The sequence below is a fragment of the Pleurodeles waltl genome, chromosome 1_2, assembly GCF_031143425.1.
Source record: "Pleurodeles waltl isolate 20211129_DDA chromosome 1_2, aPleWal1.hap1.20221129, whole genome shotgun sequence".
Taxonomy (NCBI): Eukaryota; Metazoa; Chordata; class Amphibia; order Caudata; family Salamandridae; genus Pleurodeles; species Pleurodeles waltl.
The window spans coordinates 658,288,703-658,304,494 of record NC_090437.1 but is presented as its reverse complement, the minus strand read 5'-3'; positions in this window follow the sequence as shown (position 1 = coordinate 658,304,494).

Below are 15,792 nucleotides of genomic sequence, written 5' to 3'. Positions count from 1 at the left end.
TCGCCCTGGTTTGCGATCGAACGTGCCCATAGGGCCCTCGCTCCACACCCACCGCCAGGCGGCCCCAGGCGCCCGATGATTGCACGTTTCTTTAATTTCAAGGACCGAGATATGATCCTTAAGGCAGCCAGGAGCTCAGATAACCTTCATTGGGAGAACCACAAGATCCTAATATTCCCCGACTACACCCGCGAAGTGCAGACTCGCTGCCGATCCTACGAGCATGTCAAACAGAAGCTAAGAGCAATGCAACTCAGCTACATGCTATTATTCCCGGCCAGACTCAAGGTCCTAATGGCCGGAAAGGCCTTCTTCTTCGATTCCCCAGAGGAGGTGTGGGACTGGCTGACCGAGGAGGGTTCCTTGGCCCGGCGGGGTCCCTGGGGTCCAGTGGGCGGCCCCTCCCATGAGGTGCCCCCCCCGTTGGTAGGGCCTCAGAGAAGCAGACGACGAACCAGATCCAAGAAGGGTAGGCAGAAAGATGTGGATGCCATCACGAACAATGGAATACCCTCGACCTCCGGTGCTCCGGGGGGGGGGGGCCGCCGGCGGTTCGCCGTGTCCTCCGGGCCCGGACAGGGTCATGGACGATACTGACCTGAGCAAATCTCCAGAACTCGGTTGAGACGGGACAAGCAACTTCTGACGGAACAGAGGGACATGGTTGAGACTCTCATCCCGGATGTGCGGCCATTGGGGGTGACACTTCGGAGGTCCCATGACCACTGTGATATACTTTCCGTGAGACTTACTTAATAGCCGTTAACTGCATTTGATCCGACTAAAAGGAGGGGTCCACCACTCCACTCCATAGCAGTCCAGCTGACTGCTTTGTTACAGTTGGGTAATAGGGCGACAGATGCTTCCGGGGAGGGAGTATGGGGTGGGGGGTGGTTGGGGGGTAAAAAGTTTTACATGGGTTTAGATAGTATTGCGTTATTAAGTTTACTTTGTTATCTACATATTTCACTGTTGCAACTGAAACGGTCGTCCCCAGATGTACAGGAAGGCACCCAGCTTAATATAGCAAGCACGCATCCCACAACTGGTTTTCATTGATTCAGGTCATCTCATGGAATGTGAATGGCCTACTAGATAAAATCAAGAGGTCCGCGGTTTTCAGTTCCCTCCGTAGATACTCCCCCTCCGTGGTCTTATTACAGGAAACCCATCTCCTTGGAACTAGATGCCCCATGCTCTCACGGGGAGGCTATGATAGAGTCTACCACGCAGGTTTCTCCAGAGGCTCTAGCGGGGTAGCTATCCTGCTCCACCGCTCACTACCTATGGTAGTTACGGACACGCACTCTGACCCACAAGGCAGATTCGTGGTGATCACGGGAGTTCTTCATGGATCACCACTAAACTTGGTGAGTGTATACGCCCCTCCGGCCGGGTTTGAAGTTTTCTTAACTTCGCTCCGCCGGGTGATTGCGGGGATACCGCAGGGAGCCACCTTAATAGGGGGGGATTTTAACGCTGTCCTCGATCCAAGTCTAGACGTATCAGGCGAGATTACCACGAGCAGATACAACCGAGCGTCAAGTCTGACGGGCTGGGCTGGAAGCCTGGGTCTCTGCGACATATGGAGAATTTGGCACCCTACGGAACGTCAATACACCCACACATCGGCTGCCCACCCGACACAATCCAGAATTGACCTCGTATTTATACCCTCCCTTGACGTCATCAGCGTCACGGGCGCAGATATACTGCCCCGCGGAGTCTCTGACCACGCACCAGTGAGGGTCCGACTCGGGGGGGTAGATCCCTCCAGACGCCCGGTGTTGCGCCTTAACGCTTGGTATCTACAAGACAACGACTATACCCTCGAGGTTAGGAACCATCTCAATTACTACTTTGAAACGAATCTGGGATCAGTTCGGTCCCCAGGCACATTGTGGGCCGCATGTAAGGCCACTCTTAGAGGACAAGCCAAACATCTTCTCCGTGTCCGCGAGCGCGCCCGGGACTCACAAGTATCGGCTCTAGAGGCAAAGGCTTTAATACTGGAGCGGAAATGCAGGATCTCTGCCTCAGCCTCCAGTCTGAGGCACCTCACCTTAGTGAAAGACGAAATTAAACACCTAGTGCTAGAATCAGCAAAACATATGTGGAGGGCCTCAGCTGCCCGAATATATGGATGGGGAGATACAAACGGGAAACTCTTGCATTGGCTGGCAACTTACCCGCGAGCCAACAGAGTCATTCCTGAAATTAGGGATGACTCAGGCTCTCTTTCTAAAACACCAACCGAAATTGGGCAAAGCTTTGCCTCCTACTATACTCGCCTTTACGCAAAACACCCTCGACCCAAGTCCGAGATAGACTCTCCTCTCTTAAATGACATATCCCTCCCCAGAGTTTCCCTTGAGACAAGGAACAGGCTCGATGAAGCACTCAATCTCTCTGAGATTACTAGCGCGATCTCCGACCTGTCTTCGGGCAAAACTCCAGGGCCAGACAGATTCCCGGCAGAGTTATATAGCAAATGTAGTGACATCCTAAGCCCCTACTTGCTTGAAATGTACACTGATGCCGAAAAACTAGGTCGCTTTCCGGATGGGATTGATCAAGCCACCATTGTGGTAGTCCCTAAGACGCAACCTCCGTCAATATACTGTTCGGCTTATCGGCCCATTTCTCTCCTGAACACGGAGATCAAAGTACTGTCCTCAACCCTGGCCGCTAGATTGAGGGAGGCCATCCCCTCGCTTGTACACCCCGACCAGTGTGGCTTCATGCCCACCCGTGGTACTAGGCACTGTATTAGAAGGCTCCACTTGGCCTTAGCACACCGCAGGACTCTGTCACGTAATCCCTTGGCACTACTCCTACTCGAATTTGAGAAAGCCTTTGACACAGTAGATTGGTCCTACCTTGACCAGGTGCTGCAAAGAAATGGACTCGGGCAAAATTTTGCAGCCTGGTAGAACTGCTTTATTCCAATCCGACGGCCCGAGTACAGGTGAACGGGGTGGTCTCTGACCTGTTTCCTATTAACCGGGGCACCCGTCAGGGGTGCCCTCTATCCCCCCTACTTTTCGCCTTAATGATTGAACCTTTGGCGATATTAATACGCGGGGATCCCCTGATTGAGGGCTGGTCATGGCTCGCCTCGCCGAGGACCGGGTGGCACTCTATGCGGATGACATCTTGCTATATATTTCCAACCCAGCCACGAGCGGCCCCCGTGTTCTACACATATTGAACCTCTTTGCGGAGGCCTCCGGGCTGAACCTAAATCATAGTAAAGCCTTGCTGGTCCCCCTCCACCGATCTCGAGACTGCGTGGACTGGCAACACACTATCACAGTGAAAAGAAACAGCTTTAAATATCTAGGAATATATGTCTCACTACTCCCGGAATTAGCCTGGGAACTCAATATTACACCTTCAATCAGGAGAATTAGGACTGACCTCCAACGCTGGAGAACCCTCCCCCTTAATCTCCTAGGTAGAATAGCTCTTTATAAGATGATGGTCCTCCCCAGACTTCTTTATCTCTTACAAAACTTCCCACACCCCATCCCAAAGAGATGGTTTCAGGAGCTGGACACGTTGACACGCCAGTTCATATGGAGTGGCGGTCGTCCACGGCTGGCACTCGTTACCTGCCAAAGGGACGTTTACGATGGGGGACTTGGCATGTCCAACATCTACCATTACCACCTCGCAATTCACTTACAAGTGATCAATGATTGGATGGGAGGGGGATGGGCGGACCCGGCATACCGATTAGAGCTCCACACACTGAGCTACCCGCGGATTTTCGATGCCCTATATGGGGGCCCGATCTCCCGAGACATCCCTGATGTAACTAAGGTGATCCTTACGGGTTGGCGGGCGGCACAGAGGGTGTCAGGGTGGTGGGGACGCCTCACTCAACAGACACCGCTGTGGCATGGGAAACACTTACGGGAGGTCGCGGGCCTATAGGGATTCCACAAATGGGACACCATTGGTATATCAACACTAGGCGATATTTGGAACGGGACACATATGCGATCCTTTGAAGAGCTCCAGAAACTCTTCTCGCTAAATAAAACGCAATTCCATAAATATCTCCAGCTTCGACACGCCCTACAACCACACATACAGGCAGGGGACACCATACCAGAATACAGTCCGATGGAAGTAAAGACACTAATGGGGAGTCGTGGCAGAGGAGGTGTCTCCCAGATATACCGCGCCCTGGTCACCAACACGGCCCATCCCCTGGAACTGCTCCGCCAGAAGTGGGAGGGTTGGGTGGGCCCCATAGATGAGGGAGACTGGGGCGAGGCACTGATGGCCCCCGCGCCCTAACGATGGCCTCTCGATTCCGACAAATACAGGCCTATTACCTCCACATAGCATATCTGAAACCCACTAAACTTCACAGAGCGGGCCTCCGATCCTCTGCTGACTGCCCTCAGTGCCTAGATCCCTCTGCCGATTTCTTTCATATGGTCTGGGGTTGTCCGGTCATAGCGACTTATTGTGGAGCGGTTCTAAACGATGTCTCGAGTGTCCTACAGGTAGATGTGGAGAAATCACTGTTGTCCTCCCTTCTGGGAATTATGGGAGACACTGGGTTGAGAAGACCGGACAGGACCTTTCTGGGGGTGGCTTGTCTGGTGGCAAAGAGGGATATAATGGCGAATTGGAAGGCCAGAGGGGCTCCTGCCTTGATTAAGTGGAAGCGCGGAGTGGATTGGTGCGCGACCTGGGAAAAATTGGTGTATGAGGCCAGAGGTTGTCCGAATAAGTATAATAAGGTATGGGGAAGGTGGGAAGCAGCTACAATGGCCCCCCCAATATCTCCAAGATCAATCACACCACAGAGGAACGAAACTGATCCCCCGCCTATCCCACCCTCTCTGGCCAATGCATAATTCAACAAGTTCAATCCTGTAGATTTGTGCATAGCCTGCTTCCTTTTTTTTTCTTCCTTTCATTAAAGTTCAAGTACATGTCGCTGGAACGGGGGATTGACCATGTTTTTAGTGTGCCCGTTGGCATCATGTTTTAAATGTTTGTATTGTATATATTTCAGTTGTTTGCAAAATAAAAAAATTACTTTATCAAAAAAAAAACAGTACAGTTTAATATGAGGCTGTGCAACTAGGCCCAAGATCTTGCTAACTTAAAGCCTACAATTAATAACGCTAATACATAATAAGTAATCATAACACTACTACATTAATTTAAATATGAGCACATCAATTTGTATTAATAAGCATTTAATAAAGACACTTCATGATCACTGACGGCCACTCAAGTGTGCACCTTTTCTATATTGAGTTACATTCTATGCAGATTCAAACTTCTGAATATATGAATATTTATTAGTAAAAAAGTTTAGCATTCACAATCCCACACATACATTATCCCACACAAATTTCTGCTCCCCTAAAATTTGTCCTCCTTATTTCTCCTTTCTCTTTTTGAATTTTCCCATAATAATTATTCCATTTTAATTCCTTCCCTCCTCTGATCGTTTCAGTTTCTTTAATTTAATGGCATGATACAATTTACAAATTCCTCATGCTCCAATTATGCAAATCACAATAATCAATAGCACTTGTATTATTTTCAATATTATCCTTTTTCCCAGGTTGCCCAATCAATTTCCCATGGAAGCAAATCCTTTGCCAAATTTTCCCAAACTTCTGGTTCTTTCAACGCTTTTAAATCAGCACTATCTATAGTCAGATTGTTAATAAGGCTTCTAATTTCTTTACTATTATCATGAATATATGAGCAACAATGTTGCGAGCTCAGCATTTTACAAACTCCACCCTCCTTTGCTAAAAGAATGTCTAACGCAAGACGGTTCTGAAGAGTCATAGATCTTACCGCAGCCATCTCTGTACCCATTAGGATGATGGCTCCTGAAAAATTTGTCAGCATGTTATCCAGAATAGTAGACAGCCTTTGAATGTTTAATGAATTCAGAATAACTCCTACTGAAGGAATTATCACTCCAAATATGTCTCCAACTATGCCAGAATTTGATTCTTGCTTTTGCTAACATGATGTAATTCAGTCATTCTAGCTATCTTACTCAAGTCCTCAAGTTGAAACATCTTTTGGAAAACTATTCCCAAGTAACATGTACCGTGCCATCCTCTTGGAAGACTGTAATATGCATTTGGTCCACAGATGTAATAAACTCCTGGAATTGCCGGATCCTGTCCATTCAACATGAACGTCCATTTACTCTAAAACAAAAACACGTCTGCATTCACTCATTCCCACAAACAACATATCAGTTCTAGATTTATGCCTATATACACAAGGCTTTCCTATGTGTTGTGCATTTAAAGCTAATCTTCCTTGTGTCTTTATTTTGTTAAATGCATGGTCATTTCTAAATGTCCTTTTCCCTAAGCCCTTTTCTAATTTCTCCTTCAATGCTTTTCTCCAGGCATCTGTCTGATCTAGGAAGCTCTTTTCTATAGGTGTAAGCAAGCATGTCAAATTGTTCCTGTGTGCAAAAGCTGTACCAAATGTTCAGTTAGGCTTAAAGAATCCTCTCACTAACTCTATAGTGTTTTCCTTAGCTACTCTACTCAGGTACTTAATTATAGGGACAAGCAAAAATACAACATTGTAATTGGAATAGAAATACTGAATGTACTCCTGGTTGTACAATCTTGTTAGTAACAGACTACAACTTATTCCATAAGTAAGGGGCAAACTATGATAAGTAACTTCTTCCTCGACTGATGAAGGAATCTGCATGCAGACGTGACAATCTATCACATTCATCGTCTCAACATACTCACACAACAAGCAATAGAAAACATTAGAAGAAAGTTCCCCTACTGTGCCATCTATGTGCACATTTTTCTCATCTAACCTAAACTTATCCACTTCTGTGAGTGCAGTAGTTGTCTCTAAAGCTGAGCTATGGTTGGCCTTACCCCTGTCAAGAACAGTCAAACTCACAATCAACACCAGACACAATATCATGCATACAATCGCCAAACCAATACCCATATATTTACAGCACATATTCTTCCTACCCTGTTGGCTAAGGTTACTCATGATCTGTAAATAATCAGAAAGTAGAAAAGAAAAAATGTATACCTATGCAGCAAAATCAAAAACAAATCTTCAATCTTCTTTAGCAGTTATTTACAGCTTTCAGTCTTTCTTCCAGGATCCTTTGTCAAAAATAGGTAATTTGTCAAAATCAGTTTTAGCAGCTTGTCAAATCAGGTTATCAAAAGTATTTTCTGCTTGCTTTCATTAGTCGCTTTCTTGCACTTTTCTTAGTTTACAGTTCTCAACAGTTCAATTAATTGATTTCTATCAAGTGCCAAAATATTGACCTGGAATGTTTCGATCAAAACAAAAAGACAAAAATTCACTCTGCCATTCGTTCGTTGTTGCATATGCCCATTCAGGACCAGCGTAACTTCGACTTGCAATTCTCTTTCTTTTCAATCTTTGATCTCCATTTAGTGCTCCATCACACACATCTTTTTTCCTTGTTGTGTCTACTTCTTCCTCAATTGTTTTCACTGCAATTTCTTCTTATCTCTTTGCTTGTGACTTCGGCCACATATCTCCTTTCAGTGGACCTTTCGTCAATGCTCTTTTCAGTGTTGGACTTGTAATTTCTCTTTGTTCTGCAGGATTTTCACTTGACATACATGCAACTGGTTCAGGAGGAGTCAGACCAAACTGACTTTAATCCGCCTCAACTCCTTCCCCCTCGGGATCTGTGATTTGCTCTGTTTGACTTTCAAGACCGTCTGCTTCTGGGAGAGCCCTCCTTTGACTAGACTCTCCTGTTACCTCAGTTGAGGTTGGTTCACTATCACTCTCCTGTAGGTCTTACCCTTAGTCTCTCACAGGAGTGTTTGTGCTGGATGTGGTTTGCTCGGATTTGGTCTCCGATTCTCCTTTTCCCCTCTCCAATTCTGGAGTTGGTCTAGACGTGGTTGGTACTTTTAACTCCTCTTTATTGTCCAACAGATATGGTACTTTTCTCGTATGGCTTGCGTAGGGGTTAATTCAGAACTCCAGCGCACTTCACAGCTGTAGTAGTGATCAGCACTATTTGGTAAGGGCTGTTCCACCGAGGCTCCAAACACGTCTTCCTCACGTGATTTCTAATCACAATCCAATCACCTGCTCTCAGGTCGTGTCCTTGATCTTGAGACGGTTGAAGTGTGGTAGCTTCCATCTGATAAGAGAAAGAGTGAACCACATCAGCCAGACCTTTGCAGTAGTCCAACACCATATCATCTGTCATGTTCACAAGAGCATTGGCAGGAACTACTGGCAACCTCATTGCTCTGTCCATGAGGATCTCATGCGGTGACAGTCCTGTTTTCCTGTCTGGTGTGTTTCTCATTGTCCTCAGAACTAATGGTAGTGCGTCGGGCCATTTCAGATTTGTGGACGCACCCATTTTCACCATCCTTGATTTTAAAGTACCATTCATCTGTTCCACAAGTCCTGAGGCTTCAGGGCGGTAATCACAATGCAACTTCTGCTCAATGTTTAAAGCTGAACATAGTAATTTAATTACTTCATTGTTGAAGTGACTTCTTCTATCTGATTTTAAAGAGACCGGAAACCCAAAACGCGGTATCAGTTCCATAAGCAGTAACTTCGCTACTCTGAGGCTGTCATTTCTTCGTGTAGGGTAAGCTTCAATCCAATGGCTAAAAATATAGACAATCACCATCACATACCTCAATCCTCCAAATACAGGCATCTCAATGAAATCCATCTGCATTCTGCTGAATGGAACTCCTGCTCTTCCAATGTGGCTCAAATTGACCACTGTCCCTTTACCCACGTTCATCTGTTGGCAGATGATCTAATGATGGCAAACCGCTGTGGCAACCTTTCTAAATTTTGGATTGAACCAGAATTGTTTAAAGGTTCGAACCATAGCATCCCTCCCAACATGTGCATGACCATGATAACATCTAGCCACTTGAGTTCACAAACTATTAGGCAGGACAACTTGCCCCTCCCCCGAAATCCAAACATCGTATTCACTCTGAACACATTTTAACTTGACCCAATTCTTTTTCTCATCTTTGTCAATGTAATCCTGCAATGCTTTCAATTCCTCTAAGGTATCTACAACATGCAGTGCTTAACTTGGGATCATTTTGTCTTCATTTGATAACAGTTCCCATTTATCTTTGAACGATATACAGTTTAATGCGTGAAACCTAGCGACTTGATCCGCATATCCATTTCCCATTGACACAAAAGTTTGTGATTTCAGGTGTGCACTGCATTTCACCATGGCAATCTTCTCAAGCATCTGAATAGCTTGTAACAATTCATGAATCCTTTCACCATTTCTAACTGGTGAACCAGAAGAGGTCAGGAAACCTCTCTGTAACCACAATTGGCCAAAATTATGGACTATTCCAAATCCATTCTGGCTGTCCGTATAGATGGTAACTTTAAGCTGTGCAGAAACATGGCATGCTCTAGTTAGGGCTACTATTTCCGCCACTTCTGCAGAATTTACTCCTCGAAGCCAAGACGCTTCAAGTATACCAGAAATTGTGCACACAGCATATCCTGCTCTCATTGTTCCCATGTTGTCTCTTAAAAAGGAACCATCAACAAAAATAATGTGGTCATTTTACTCCAATCGGGTATCTCTAAGATCAGGTCTCGGTTATGTGCACAAATCAGTTATTTTGAGACAGTTGTGTTCAACTTCTTCTAATTTGTCAATTTCAACATTCTCCTTTGGGAGTAAGGTCGCTGGGTTAAGCCCTGTAACACCTTTTGAGTGACACATTTGGGGACCCCAGGATGATTGTTTCATAACAAGTCAGCCTGGCACCTATAAGGTACTGCATTTTGACTCAGGTAAGTAAAACTTAAATGGAGTGGAGGACCATGACGGTTAAAGGATGTCCCATCACAGTGCTCTCACTCTGAGTGAGGCTCAATCTAACCGCTGCTACTGAACGCAGACAGCCTGGTAAAGCTGCTGCAACAGGGTCCAAAGTAGCTGAAAAATATGCTACAGGGAGGGTTACTCCACCATGGACTTGAATTAAGACAGACAAAAAACATGCATCATGCTCATGACAAAACAACATGAAGGGTTTTGTATTGTATTGTATTGTAATAGTATTTATATAGCGCTTACTACCCCTGATGAGGCGTCAAAGCACTTTTCGGTGAGTAGCACGTTACTCTGGAACCCAACAAGAATTAGTGATGGATTAGTATCGGGAAATAATGAGTACAGTTTTAGTATTATTGTGAGTTAATTTGAGCCGCGGATTTTAGAGTTAGTTTGTTAGAGTGACTGGAGTAATGGAGGGGTGGAGGAGGAAAGAAACCCAGAAGTGTTAATTGGGAGTATATCCTTCATTTACTCAACCCAAAGGCTTGGGATGAGTAAAGGGGGATGGAGGAGGGAAGAGTCTGTGGAAGGGTTAGGGAGAGCATAGTAGCAGGGTGAGATAAATGAGGGAGAATTTAGTAGGGTTGTGTGGGAGGTCATGGTAGTAGAGTGAGGTTTGGTGAGTTAGATGTGGAAGCAGAGGGAAGAGCTTAGGCAGAGTTATTTAGGAGATGAAAGTAGTAGAAAGGATTTGGGATGAGTCAGAGTGGGAATGGAAGATAGTTTGATAGAGACATGACATATGATGATGGGTAGATAAGTGTGATAAGATGAGAGCAGGAATTCATAGATATCTAGTATAACAACCCATCCAGGAGCCATGCAATGACCCACGAACATGCCAAGCACAGAAACAACATATACACATACATACATACATATATATATATATATGTATATATATATATATATATATATATATATATATATACATACATACACACATACACACACACTCACACACACAAACACACATGAATAAACACACATATGCACATACAATACATAATTAGAACCATGGGTAAATATACTTAGTCAAACAGGTTTAAAGAGTGTGTGTGTATTTTATTGTTATGACATAGTAGCGATACATATTTTCTAAAAAACTATACATAACTAGAAATATACACAATCAGAAAAAATATTTATCAACATAGGCATATGCAGTCCATAGTCAGGCATTTCCAAAGCCGGTGCATTGCACAGACTTTCTCTCAATTCAGTAAAGGCTTTCATACAGGCTTCATCTAACACTAAGGCATCAGTGACTTCTTTGTGAGTCAGCTTCTGCAATGGCTTCGAAATGACTGAAAAGTTGGGAATCCACTGGCTACAATAGCCTACCATTCCCAAAAACATCCTGACATATCTCTGGATGGCTGGGGGATTCATCTGCAATATGGCTGTGACCATTTCTCTGGATATTTTCCTAGTTCCTTTCTCAATTAGGTGACCCAAATATTTAACTTCTTTCTGACAGTACTGTAATTTCACTGGGGACACTCTATGTCCATTCTTCCCTAAATTATTCAGTAAAGCAATAGTATCATACGTGCATGCTTCTCTCGTCTTTGATGCAACTAACAAATCATCAATGTACTGTACCAATGTTGATTACATACAGGCATCCCAAAGAAATCCATTTGCATTCTGCTGAATGGACCTCCTGCACTTCCAATGTGGCTCAAATTGATCAATGTCCCTTTACCCACATTAATCTGTTGGCAGATGATGCAACGATGGCAAACTGCTGTGGCAACCTGTCTAAATTTTGGATTGAACCAGAATTGTTTGTACTGTACCAATGTTGATTGGAAAGGCATTTCCAATGACTCCAGGTTCTTTTTCAAAATCTAGTTCAAAATAGAAGGTGGCTCTGAAAACCCTTGAGGAATTCTGCACCAACAGTAGGCTTGATCCAAAAATTTGAAACAGAAAATAAATTGACTATCCTCCTGAAGAGGTACAGAAAGAATGCTTGTGACACGTCTATTACGGTGAACCATTCAGCATCGCATGGAATCTGAAACAAAATCACTGCTGAATTTGGCACTAAGGGGCAACATTTAATTACACTGTCATTTATGTTTCTCAAATCCGGAACAATTCGAAATTTCCCACAGGGCTTTCGCAATCCCATTATCGGTGAATTACATGGGCTGCTCAACACTTCTTTTAAAACTCCTTGTTTCACAAATTCTGCAATTATGGGTGCAATTCCTTCAATTGTGTCCTGCGTCATATGGTATTGGGGAATCTGGGGAAAAATCACATTTCGCTTGACTGGAACCTTAACTGGCTCAACTCCTTTTTATCAGCCCAATATAGTTTCCTGTAAAATCCCACACTTTCATTTTAACTGTTCCCTGTAAGTCAGAAGGAAGATCTCTCGCTGTGAAAACTGGAAAGAAGCTAATCAAAGGGTGTTCCTCATTTACTGTTTCAAACACTGTCTCTAGGGTCAGGTCATCTTCATCATTACTGTTTGCCTCAATTTCAGTTCCATCATTTGAGCAAGTAATTGAACATCTGGTTTTGCACAGCAAGTCCCTTCCTAGTAAGGATGCCAGACAAGTCCAAACAACAAATTTTTGTAATCCTTTAAAGTTGCCAATTTTAACCTGAACTGGTTCTGTAATGGGGTTGGTCAAATACTGATTTGTGACTCCTACAATCTGGACTGTCTTCCCTGAAAGGGACAGGTTTGGAACTTCTGGAGTTCTTACTGTAGAGTGTGTAGCTTCTGTGTCAACTAAAAATGAAACCTTATGACCCATTACTTTTTCTCTTACATATTGACCCTTCTGATCTACCTCAAAGGAAGCTGCTAACACACATTCCTCTTCATCCGAACTCTCACTCACCCAATAGTCATTTATTCCATCCTCACTGTGTAATGGGAATTGGTGCACTGTGTTATCACTCTGATTTAACCTTTGACCTGTGACCTGCTGAGGAAGCATCACATGCTGCTGCTCCAGTGGGGCTTGGGGTATTTGAGTATGCTGTCTAGGTGCCATTTGAACTTGAGGTTGCATTTGGTGCAACTGGAACATCTGCAAACGTTGCATTTGCATCTGTTGCATGGGTTGAAAACCTTGCATCTGATTCACACTGCTTTGAAAATTTGGATTATGACCTCTCATTCTCAATTCCTCTCATGGTTTGTAAAGAATTGATATCGCTTGTTAGCTGAACAGCAAGTTCCTGTACTAACATCGGACATTCCTGCTTCCAATGTTCGAGGCTTCCGCAAGCGTGACATGGCAACAATCTCTTCATTCCTTGCACATCATTCTGAACCACCACAGTATTCAAATCAGGACTACAGTTCACATTTCCAATTCCACAACGACCTCTACCTCTTGCTTGATTCTGAAACACCACGGTTTCGCTGCTGCTGTTGTTGCGGAAAACTTCCCTGCATTCCTGTTTGGGCCACTTTAATCTGCAACACCATCGTTTTTTGTTTCAACTTTCTCTGCTTCAGCTCAGTCTCGTCACTACAGTACTTTGCATACTGCAATACCTCATCAATCTGCTTTGCTTGCCAGCAAATCAAATTACTCTTAATCATCTAGCTAATTTCAGGTCTCAATCCTTCAACAAATCTAAACACAAAATGAATCATGTCTTTCAGCTCAATTGTCCCTGTGCCACTGTTATGTTTGAAAGCCTGCAACAATCTCTCGTAATAGGCATGTATTGACTCTTTTGCTTCCTGGGCTGTCCTGTCTATTTTCTGCCAGTCAATATTCTTGGGCGAAATTCTAGTTTTGAAAAATTGAATCACCTTATAGTAATATTTCATTACGTCAGGAGATGGTGCGCCTGTTGCTGGATCCCTCTGAAGTTCTCTTGTCGGCCAATCTAAGCTTCTCTTGCATTCAAACTCATAAGTCTGCTGGAACTACTATCTCTAAAAGGGTGTTCAAATCCTTCCACAGGCATTTCGTGAGTTTCACAAACCTGTCTGTCTGCTGGTACCATCCTACTGGCTTCTCTCTCAACCTGGGGTAATCATTTGTAAATGACAGAATGTCTCTTCTGCTCCAAGGGACATAGACAAAAATGTATCTTGGAATTTCTCTCATTGGTAGAATTTTCACTGGGTCCTCAACCTGCTGCACACATGCAGTAAGATTCGCAGAATCCCTTTTCTTTTTGTCTCTTTTCTTTACGCACCTGCCTTCCCAGTTGTCTAATGCTTCTCATGTTTGAATGGTCTGAATGAATTCCATAGGGTGAATTTTTATTCCTGGGATTCTCATGTTTTCAAAATCTTTTGAGTCAAAATATGACCTATAACTCCTCTTCAAGTGCTTCGTTTTCTCAATCCCTATGTCATATTTCTCTGCTAAATCTGCTAATTTCTGATGTACAATTCCTGCTTTGTTAGTAACCAGCTTTAACAAGTAACGCAACTCATCTTCTCTGAATGTGTCAATTCTGACGACTCCCATTGTTCCCTCAATTAGGTCATCTGCCTCTAGTTTAAGCCTGGTAAAATTCAGGGCACTTTCTCCGCTAGGATCTCCTTGCTTGCTACTCAACCACTCTAACCATTCACTCAACTGCTGAGCTATCAAACCTTGTAATGTAACATTGTTGTGACGTACACCTGGCACCTGCTGTAATGTTCGGTTTGGGGTCTCTGGTGTCACCATGCTTGGATTTGGACCTATGTATGATCTCACCTCATCATTTAGAGGAGTCCTTGAAAGGACTGAAATCAATTAACAGACCTGTTCCGTCACATGTTGGTCTCATGGGAGTTATCATTCGTGCATTTGCGACATATCTTTCCCTTTCTACACTCAGGTTCAGAGTTTTCTGCTCACTGTTCTAGTTATTTCCCTGGGCAAACAATGGTATGACTGGACTTATGGTAAATCACATGCAAACCTGTATATAGTGTAATGCACAAGTAATCCAGCTTGTTGTTGGATGACGAGGCGGGATCTTAGTCATCTGACCAGCCTATATTTCATGATATGGGGCGGCATCTGGAGAATCAAGGGTAGCTAGTGTACATGGGGCCATAACACAGTGCAGAAAGATGCGTCTTCTGGACCCTGAGAATATTTAGAAAGGCTACGCTTTGCCTCAGAGGTACAAAGAGGGCATTTCAAGATGTTATAGTGGATGGCAAGTTGGTTTTAAGTTTCTTACAGCAGCTGTCAAGACGCACTAGTTAAGCTTAGATAACCCAGTGCCAGAGAGATTTTGTAAGTGCAGTGCATCAAGAGGAGAAATTGCTAATCGACGGAAGAAATAATTGGTAATGGTCTCTTCCACTTGAGGAATAAGAACAGGTTACTGGGATACATGTTGCGCTCTTCCTCTGTTATAGGAGGAGCCTATAATGACCAGGTGTAATCATAACAGAAACGTTTAAAAATGGGCAGTTTTATCATACAATTTCTAAACTATTTACAGAACAGGTATCTGCTGGTTATTTATCAAAATACCAAGTGATAACAACTCATTCCTACCTTGTGTTAGTTTATGGGGTTGGAAAGTGTGCCTTGATGTAACAAGAGGTTTATAAACTGTGCAGTGATGTAACACGAGGCTACATACAGAGAAACAAAGAACTTAATAATTATAATGGGTGATAGGACACTGTTTGGAGGTGATACTGTCTAAATCATGTGTGTTTGTGATTTTCATAAACTCACGAAAAACATTAGGAAATACAGACATAGCCTTGACCATTTGTTAAACATGCAGGTGGAGCCTGTCTGCCACAGTAAAAGTTGGAGCTTGACGGCGTTTTCGAAAGACGTGCCATTAATGTCACTGGAGAGAAATTTCTTCTAAGGAGGGCATCCATTTTGTTTGATTGCATGTTATGACCTGGGAACAAGTGGGAGCTGATATGGCCTGTTCAAATTTAG